Source organism: Arachis ipaensis, chromosome B7 (assembly GCF_059453495.1).
Source record: "Arachis ipaensis isolate K30076 ecotype BB chromosome B7, ASM5945349v1, whole genome shotgun sequence".
NCBI lineage: Eukaryota > Viridiplantae > Streptophyta > Magnoliopsida > Fabales > Fabaceae > Arachis > Arachis ipaensis.
Window position 1 is genome coordinate 72,718,515 of NC_142442.1, and position 9,492 is coordinate 72,728,006.

Consider the following 9,492-nt stretch of genomic DNA (forward strand, 5'->3'; position numbering starts at 1 on the left):
GAAGATCCTTTTCAGTTCTTAATTGAATTCTTGCAGATCTGTGATACTGTTAAGACTAATGGAGTAGATCCTGAAGTCTACAGGCTCATGCTTTTCCCATTTGCTGTAAGAGACAGAGCTAGAATATGGTTGGACTCTCAACCTAAAGATAGCCTGAACTCTTGGGATAAGCTGGTCACGGCTTTCTTAGCCAAGTTCTTTCCTCCTCAAAAGCTGAGCAAGCTTAGAGTGGATGTCCAAACCTTCAAACAAAAAGATGGTGAATCCCTCTATGAAGCTTGGGAAAGATACAAACAGTTGACCAAAAAGTGTCCTTCTGACATGCTTTCAGAATGGACCATCCTGGATATATTCTATGATGGTTTATCTGAGCTATCAAAGATGTCATTGGACACTTCTGCAAGTGGATCCATTCACCTAAAGAAAACGCCTGCAGAAGCTCAAGAACTCATTGACATGGTTGCTAATAACCAGTTCATGTACACTTCTGAGAGAAATCCTGTGAGTAATGGGACGCCTATGAAGAAGGGAGTTCTTGAAGTTGATACTCTGAATGCCATATTGGCTCAGAACAAAATATTGACTCAGCAAGTCAATATGATTTCTCAGAGTCTGAATGGAATGCAAGCTGCATCCAACAGTACTCAAGAGGCATCTTCTGAAGAAGAAGCTTATGATCCTGAGAACCCTGCAATAGCAGAGGTGAATTACTTAGGTGAACCTTATGGAAACACCTATAACTCATCATGGAGAAATCATCCAAATTTCTCATGGAAGGATCAAAAGCCTCAACAAGGCTTTAATAATGGTGGAAAAAACAGGTTTAGCAATAGCAAGCCTTTTCCATCATCCACTCAGCAACAGACAGAGAATTCTGAGCAGAATCCATCTAGCTTAGCAAACTTAATCTCTGATCTATCTAAGGCCACTGTGAGTTTCATGAATGAAACAAGGTCTTCCATTAGAAATTTGGAAGCACAAGTGGGCCAGCTGAGTAAGAAGATCACTGAAATCCCTCCCAGTACTCTCCCAAGAAATACAGAAGAAAATCCAAAGAGAGAGTGCAAGGCCATTGATATTACCAAAATGGCCGAACCTGTAAGGGAAGGAGAGGACGTGAATCCCAAGGAGGAAGACCTCCTGGGACGTCCAGTGATCAATAAGGAGCTTCCCTCTGAGGAACCAAAGGACTTTGAGGCTCATCTAGAGACCATAGAGATTCCATTGAACCTCCTTATGCCCTTCATGAGCTCTGATGAGTATTCCTCTTCTGAAGGAATGAGGATGTTACTGAAGAGCAAAATGCCAAGTTTCTTGGTGCAATCATGAAGCTGAATGCCAAATTATTTGGTATTGAGACTTGGGAAGATGAACCTCCCTTGTTCACCAATGAACTAAGTGATCTGGATCAACTGACATTGCCTCAGAAGGAATAGGATCCTGGAAAGTTCATAATACCTTGTACCATAGGCACCATGATCATTAAGGCTCTGTGTGACCTTGGTTCAGGAATAAACCTCATGCCACTCTCTGTAATAGAGAAACTAGGAATCTATGGGGTGCAAGCTGCTAAAATCTCATTAGAGATGGCAGATAATTCAAGAAAACAGGCTTATGGACAAGTAGAGGACGTGTTAGTAAAGGTTGAAGGCCTTTACATCCCTGTTGATTTCATAGTCTTAGATACTGGAAAGGAAGAGGATGAATCCATCATCCTAGGAAGACCTTTCCTAGCCACAGCAAGAGCTGTGATTGATGTGGACAGAGGAGAATTAATCCTTCAATTGAATGAGGACAACCTTGTGTTTACAACTCAAGGATCTCTCTCTGCATCCATGGAGAGGAAGCAGAAAAAGCTTCTCTCAAAGCAGAGTCAAACAAAGCCCCCACAGTCAAACTCTAAGTTTGGTGTTGGGAGGCCACAACCAAACTCTAAGTTTGGTGTTGAACTCCCATATCCAAACTCTAAGTTTGTTGTTAGAGAGTCTCAACAATGCTCTGAACATCTGTGAGGCTCCATGAGAGCCCACTGTCAAGCTATTGACATTAAAGAAGCGCTTGTTGGGAGGCAACCCAATTTTTATTTATCTAACTATATTTTTCTTAGTTATATGTCTTTATAGGTTCATGATCATGTGGAGTCACAAAATGAATATAAAAATTGAAAACGGAATCAAAAACAGCAGAAGAAAAATCACACCCTGGAGGAGCATCTGCCTGGCGTTCAACGCCAGAACAGAGCATAGTTCTGGCGCTGAACGCCCAAAATGGGCAGCATCTGGGCGCTGAACGCCCAGAACAAGCATGGTTCTGGCGTTCAACGCCAGAAATGGCAACAAATGGGCATTGAACGCCCAAAATGGGCACCAACCTGGCGCTGAACGCCCAGAGTTGTGTGCAAAGGCATTTTACAAGCCTAATTTGGTGCAAGGTTGTAAATCCTTGAACACCTAAGGATCTGTGGACCCCACAGGATCATCTCAGGATCTGTGGACCCCATAAGATCATCTCAGGATCTGTGGACCCCACAGGATCCCCACTACCTCCACTCACTTCTTCTCACCCCTCTTTCACACAATCCCATAAACACTCTTCCCCAAAACTCTTCACCAATCACCTCAATCTCTCTTCCCCATCACCTCTTCTCCACTCACATCCATCCACTCTTCCCCATAAACCTACCTCATAAACCCCACCTACCTTCAAAATTTAAAACCAATTTCCCACCCAAACCCACCCATATGGCCGAAATCTTCCCCCCTCCCTTCCCTATATAAAGCCCTCCATTCTTCTTCAAATTCACACAACACAACCCCCCCTATACCCTTCTTGGCCGAAACACAACACCCTCCCCCTTTCCTCCATATCTTCTTCTTCTTCCTCTATTCTTTCTTTTATTGCTCGAGGGCGAGCAATATTCTATGTTTGGTGTGGTAAAAGCATAAGCTTTTTGTTTTTCCATTACCATTGATGGCACCTAAGACCGGAGAATCCTCTAAGAAAGGAAAAGGGAAGACAAAAGCTTCCACCTCCGAGTCATGGGAGATGGAAAGGTTCATCTCCAAAGCCCATCAAGACCACTTCTATGATGTTGTGGCCAAGAAGAAGGTGATCCCTGAGGTCCCTTTCAAACTCAAAAGAAATGAGTATCCGGAGATCCGACATGAAATTCAAAGAAGAGGTTGGGAAGTTCTAACAAATCCCATCCAACAAGTCGGCATCCTAATGGTTCAAAAGTTCTATGCCAATGCATGGATCACCAAGAACCATGATCAAAGTAAGAACCCGGATCCAAAGAACTATGTTACAATGGTTCGGGGGAAATACTTAGATTTTAGTCCGGAAAATGTGAGGTTGGCATTTAACTTGCCTATGATGCAAGGAGATGAACGCCCCTACACTAGAAAGGTCAACTTTAATCAAAGATTGGACCAAGTCCTTATGGACATATGTGTGGAAGGAGCTCAATGGAAGATTGACTCCAAAGGCAAGCCGGTTCAACTAAGAAGATTGGACCTCAAGCCTGTGGCTAGAGGATGGTTGGAATTCATCCAATGCTCCATCATCCCCACTAGCAACCGATCTGAAGTTACTGTGGATCGGGCCATCATGATTCATAGCATCATGATTGGAGAGGAAATAGAAGTTCATGAAGTCATCTCTAATGAACTCTATAAAATAGCCGAAAAGTCATCCCCCATGGCAAGGCTAGCTTTTCCTCATCTTATTTGCCATCTATGTTACTCAGCTGGAGCTTTCATAGAAGGAGACATTCCTATTAAGGAAGAGAAGCCCATCACTAAGAAAAAGATGGAGCAAGCAAGAGAGCCCATTCATGGAGCTCAAGAGGTGCAAGAAGCTCATCACCATGAGATCCCGGAGATGCCTCAAATGCAATTTGCTCCACAAAACTATTGGGAGCAAATCAACACCTCCCTAGGAGAATTAAGTGCCAACATGGGACAATTAAGGGTGGAACATCAAGAGCACTCCATCATGCTTCATGAAATAAGAGAAGATCAAAAAGCAATGAGGGAGGAGCAACAAAGACAAGGAAGAGACATAGAAGAGCTCAAGGACATCATTAGTTCCTCAAGAAGGAAACGCCACCATCACTAAGGTGGATTCATTCCATGTTCTTATCTCTTCTGTTTTTCGTTTTCTATGTTATGTGCTTATCTATGTTTGTGTCTTCATTACATGATCATTAGTAGTTAGTAACTTTGTCTTAAAGTTATAAATGTCCTATGAATCCATCACCTCTCTTAAATGAAAAATGTTTTAATTCAAAAGAACAAGAAGTACATGAGTTTCGAATTTATCCTTGAACTTAGTTTAATTATATTGATGTGGTGACAATGCTTCTTGTTTTCTGAATGTATGCTTGAACAGTGCATATGTCTTTTGAAGTTGTTGTTTAAGAATGTTAAATATGTTGGCTCTTGAAAGAATGATGACTAGGAGACATGTTATTTGATAATTTGAAAAATCATAAAAATGATTCTTGAAGCAAGAAAAAGCAGCAAAGAACAAAGCTTGCAGAAAAAAAAAATAAAAATAGGCAAAAAATAGAAAAAAAAAGAAAAAAAAAAGCAAGCAGAAAAAGCCAAAAGCTCTTAAAACCAAGAGGCAAGAGCAAAAAGCCAATAACCCTTAAAACCAAAAGGCAAGGGCAAATAAAAAGGATCCCAAGGCTTTGAGCATCAGTGGATAGGAGGGCCTAAAGGAATAAAATCCTGGCCTAAGTGGCTAAACCAAGCTGTCCCTAACCATGTGCTTGTGGCGTGTAGGTGTCAAGTGAGAACTTGAGACTGAGCGGTTAAAGTCAAGGTCCAAAGCAAAAGAAGAGTGTGCTTAAGAACCCTGGACACCTCTAATTGGGGACTTTAGCAAAGCTGAGTCACAATCTGAAAAGGTTCACCCAATTATGTGTCTGTGGCATTTATGTATCCGGTGGTAATACTGGAAAACAAAGTGCTTAGGGCCACGGCCAAGACTCATAAAGAAGCTGTGTTCAAGAATCATCAGACTGAACTAGGAAAATCAATAACACTATCTGAACTCTGAGTTCCTATAGATGCCAATCATTCTGAACCTCAATGGATAAAGTGAGATGCCAAAACTATTCAAGAGGCAAAAAGCTACAAGTCCCGCTCATATGATTGAAGCCATGTTTCATTGATAGTTTGGAATTTATAGTATATTCTCTTCTTTTTATGCTATTTGATTTTCAGTTGCTTGGGGACAAGCAACAATTTAAGTTTGGTGTTGTGATGAGCGGATAATTTATACGCTTTTTGGCATTGTTTTTAGTATGTTTTTAGTAGGATCTAGTTACTTTTAGGGATGTTTTCATTAGTTTTTATGTTAAATTCACATTTCTGGACTTTACTATGAGTTTGTGTGTTTTTCTGTGATTTCAGGTATTTTCTGGCTGAAATTGAGGGACTTGAGCAAAAATCAGATTCAGAGGTTGAAGAAGGACTGCTGATGCTGTTGGATTCTGACCTCCCTGCACTCAAAATGGATTTTCTGGAGCTACAGAACTCAAAATGGCGCGCTTCCAATTGTGTTGGAAAATAGACATCCAGGGCTTTCCAGCAATGTATAATAGTCCATACTTTGCCCAAGTTTAGATGACGCAAACTGGCGTTCAACGCCAGTTCTCTGCCCAATTCTGGCGTCCAGCGCCAGAAACAAGCTGCAAAGTGGAGTTCAACGCCCAAACTGGCACAAAAGCTGGCGTTCAACTCCAAGAATGACCTCTACACCTGTAACACTCAAGCTCAGCCCAAGCACACACCAAGTGGGCCCCGGAAGTGGATTTATGCATCAATTACTTACTTCTGTAAACCCTAGTAGCTAGTTTATTATAAATAAGACCTTTTACTATTGTATTAGACATCTTTGGATTATCTTTAAATCTTTTGATCATCTTTGAACATCTTTGGATGCCTGGTTCTTAGATCAGAGGGGCTGGCCATTCGTCCAAGCCTAGACCTTTCACTTATGTAATTTTAACGGTAGAGTTTCTACACTCCATAGATTAAGGTGTGGAGCTCTGCTGTTCCTCAAAGATTAATGCAAAGTACTACTGTTTTCTATTCAATTCATATTATTTTGCTTCTAAGATATTTATTCGCACTTCAACCTGAATGTGATGAACGTGACAATCATCATCATTCCCTGTGAACGCGTGCCTGACAACCACTTCCGTTCTACATTAGATTGAATGAGTTTCTCTTAGATCTCTTAATCAGAATCTTCGTGGTGTAAGCTAGAATGACGGCGGTATTCAAGAGAATCCAGAAAGTCTAAACCTTGTCTGTGGTATTCCGAGTAGGATTCAATGATTGAATGACTGTGACGAGCTTCAAACTCGCGATTGCTGGGCGTAGTGACAGACGCAAAAGGATAGTAAATCCTATTCCAGCATGATCGAGAACGGACAGATGAATAGCCGTGCCGTGACAGGGTGCGTTGACCATTTTCACTGAGAGGATAGGATGTAAACCATTGACAAGGGTGATGCCTCCAGACGATTAGCCGTGCCGTGACAGCGCATTTGGATCATTTTCCCGAGAGAAAACCGAAAGTAGCCATTGACAATGGTGATGCATCACATAAAGCCAGCCATGGAAAAGAGTAAGATTGATTGGGTGAAGATAGCAAGAAAGCAGAGGTTCAGAGGAACGAAAGCATCTCTATTCGCTTATCTGAAATTCTCACCAATGATTTACATAAGTATTTCTATCCCTGTTTTATTAATTATTTTCGAAAACCCCATTACTATTTTATATCTGCCTGACTGAGATTTACAAGGTGACCATAGCTTGCTTCATACCAACAATCTCCGTGGGATACTGGGATTCGACCCTTACTCACGTAAGGTATTACTTGGACGACCCAGTGCACTTGCTGGTTAGTTGTGAGAAGTTGTGAACCATGGTATTGGCATCATGTTTTTGGCGCCATTACCAGGGAAAGAAAGAGCGATGAATTTTACATAATCAAAGTATAATCACAATTTCTGCGCACCAACTTGTTTGTTTGATGATAGGCAAAGCAGAAGCAGAGGAAAGCAAAGAGGTGGTGGTGTTAGTGGCAACGTTGGCACACTAACGCCAGGGATAACGTTGATCAAGGATGAATTGTGGTGTTAGCGGCATAATTAGCACACTAACGCCAACACTAACGTGATGTCCAGCATTGCCAACACCAACGTTGCCACCCTAACGTCTTCGACAAAAGCATGGAAAAAATCGGCGGTGACGCATACGCGTGGGGCGACGCGTATACGTGGGAGTGGAAATTTACAAGCCACGCGTGCGCGTGGGTGACGTGCACGCGTGAGAAGAGCGTTAATGCGCTAACGCTATGTCACTAACGCCAGTGTTAACACCAGCAATAAAAGTCATGCGTACGCATGGGCGACGCGTACACGTGACATTGCCAAAAACAGGGATGACACGTACGCGTAGACGACGTGTACACGTGACTGGAAAAGCGTTAGTGACAACGTTAGCATGTTAACGCCAGTATTAATGCCAGAAAGGGCCTAGGAGAATTTTTTTAGCATTAGCAATGCCAATAACGCCCCCAATAACGTCAATCCACCCCTGGAGCGTGCATTCAATTTTCAAGCAAGCAGAGCCCATTAATATCACTCAATCAAAGGCACAAGAAGCATCTAGAATAGAAATTTTCATTTAATTGTAATTTGCTTTTCATTTCAATTTGTATTCTAGAAAAGCCTATATATAGACGTTAGTTTTCACAGAGAAAAAGGGGAATTCGGAGAGAGTGAAGACCAATTCAAAATTCTGTGAATTGGCACACTCCGTTGGGAGTGGGTCTTCGGATCCCTCCCCTCATACACTCTTCTTCTCTTCCACTTCTTTTCTTACTTTGTAATAGTTTAGTTATCAATTTTTGATTTTCATTTATGAATTTTTAACTTCCATTTTTGTTATGAATCTTTAATTCTCAGTTTTACTTTCATGCACTTTAATTCTCTTTTGAGATTTCTTAGAGCAATGACTAACTAACCCCATCATTTGGGAAAGGAGCTCTGTTGTAACTCAAATGAATTAAAGAACTTCTTCTTCTTCTTAATCCACTTGTTGTAGCTAAGGGAAATCTTTTGTGCTTCATAGATCCATTCACTACCGGAAGGGGGTTTGGATCTACTTGAATCTCTATGTGGGCCTTGAAAAAAAGGATCATAGGATTCAGTTTGAAGCTTCTCCCTCATAACACTTTTGATCAACACATTCTTAGTTGGTACGTGACATATAACCTCTTTGAATTGAGATCCTAAGGATTATGTGGCTCATGGACTAGAAATTTGAGCTTAACCTATTCTCATGAACAATTAGATCAAGGAATTGGCAATTGATTGTGTTAAGAGAAATTGGGTTGCCAAGGAATTGGAACTCAATTATTGACAATCCGCTATAGATCTACTTCATATGATTGAGAAGGAGTGAGGCCCATTGATTCAAAAGGAATCAACATCTCCAATCCCTTATGTTTTCTAGCTTTAATTTTTGTCATTTACTTTCTTGCATTTTATTTCCTTGCAGTTTTATTTCTTACATTTTACTTTTCTTGCTCTTTCATTTTCCAGCACTTTAATTCCTTGCAATTTACTTTCTTGCACTTTATTGCTTTCTTTTAATTTCATGTCATTTAAATTCCTTGTTGCTCATCACTCTAAATTGAACCGTCTAACTAGAATAATCAACTAACTATTGATTGCTTAATCCTTTAATCCTCGTGAGATCGACCTCACTCTTGTGAGTTTTATTACTTGATACGACCCGGTGCACTTGTCGCCGGTAGTTAATGTGGAAGAATAATTTTTTTCATCATCATCGATCCCACGAGGACTAATGGATTAAGCAACAATGGTTGAGTGATTAGGCTAGTTAGACAAGCTAAAAAGAGTGGTTTCAAATTCTATAGCATAAAATAGTAAATTAGAGAATGCAAGAAAGCAAACAGTGAATGGTTGGTGAAAATAATATGAGAAAACAGTTAAGGCTTTGGAGATGTTAAATTTCTGGATTAATAATTCTTATCACACAATTTAATCATGTAAGGATTCAATTCATGGTAAACCTTAAGTGATTAAACCTTAATTCTTTAGTAATTTAATCTTCTCTAACCAAATCAACCGCTAATTCCTTGGTCGATTAATTTAAATTAGAAGGTTAAGTCCAATTCTAGTTTATTAGCCACACAAATCCTAGGTATCCAAAGATAAGATGATTATATATCATGTATCACGTTAAGTCCAGATAATCAGAGAATTGTGAGGAATTGATTTCAAGCTATTATTCAAGTGATTTTACTTTTCCAAGATTAAATAAGAATTCAATTAGAAAAAGAGTTATCTTCTAATATACTCTAATTCCTAGGATGAAGAACAAAATCAATCGTTGAATTTAGAAATAATAAATTGACTAAGAGTAGAACGACAATAGTATT

General features: G+C 40.3%; 1 non-coding gene across 1 annotated transcript; it reads right to left on the minus strand.

Annotated features, from left to right (window-relative positions):
* Window positions 1-219: 219 nt before the first annotated feature.
* LOC148552981 (small nucleolar RNA R71) lies at window positions 220-327 on the minus strand. The gene has a single exon (XR_015893080.1). It is a non-coding gene; the product is annotated as a small nucleolar RNA R71 (small nucleolar RNA).
* Window positions 328-9,492: the final 9,165 nt, after the last annotated feature.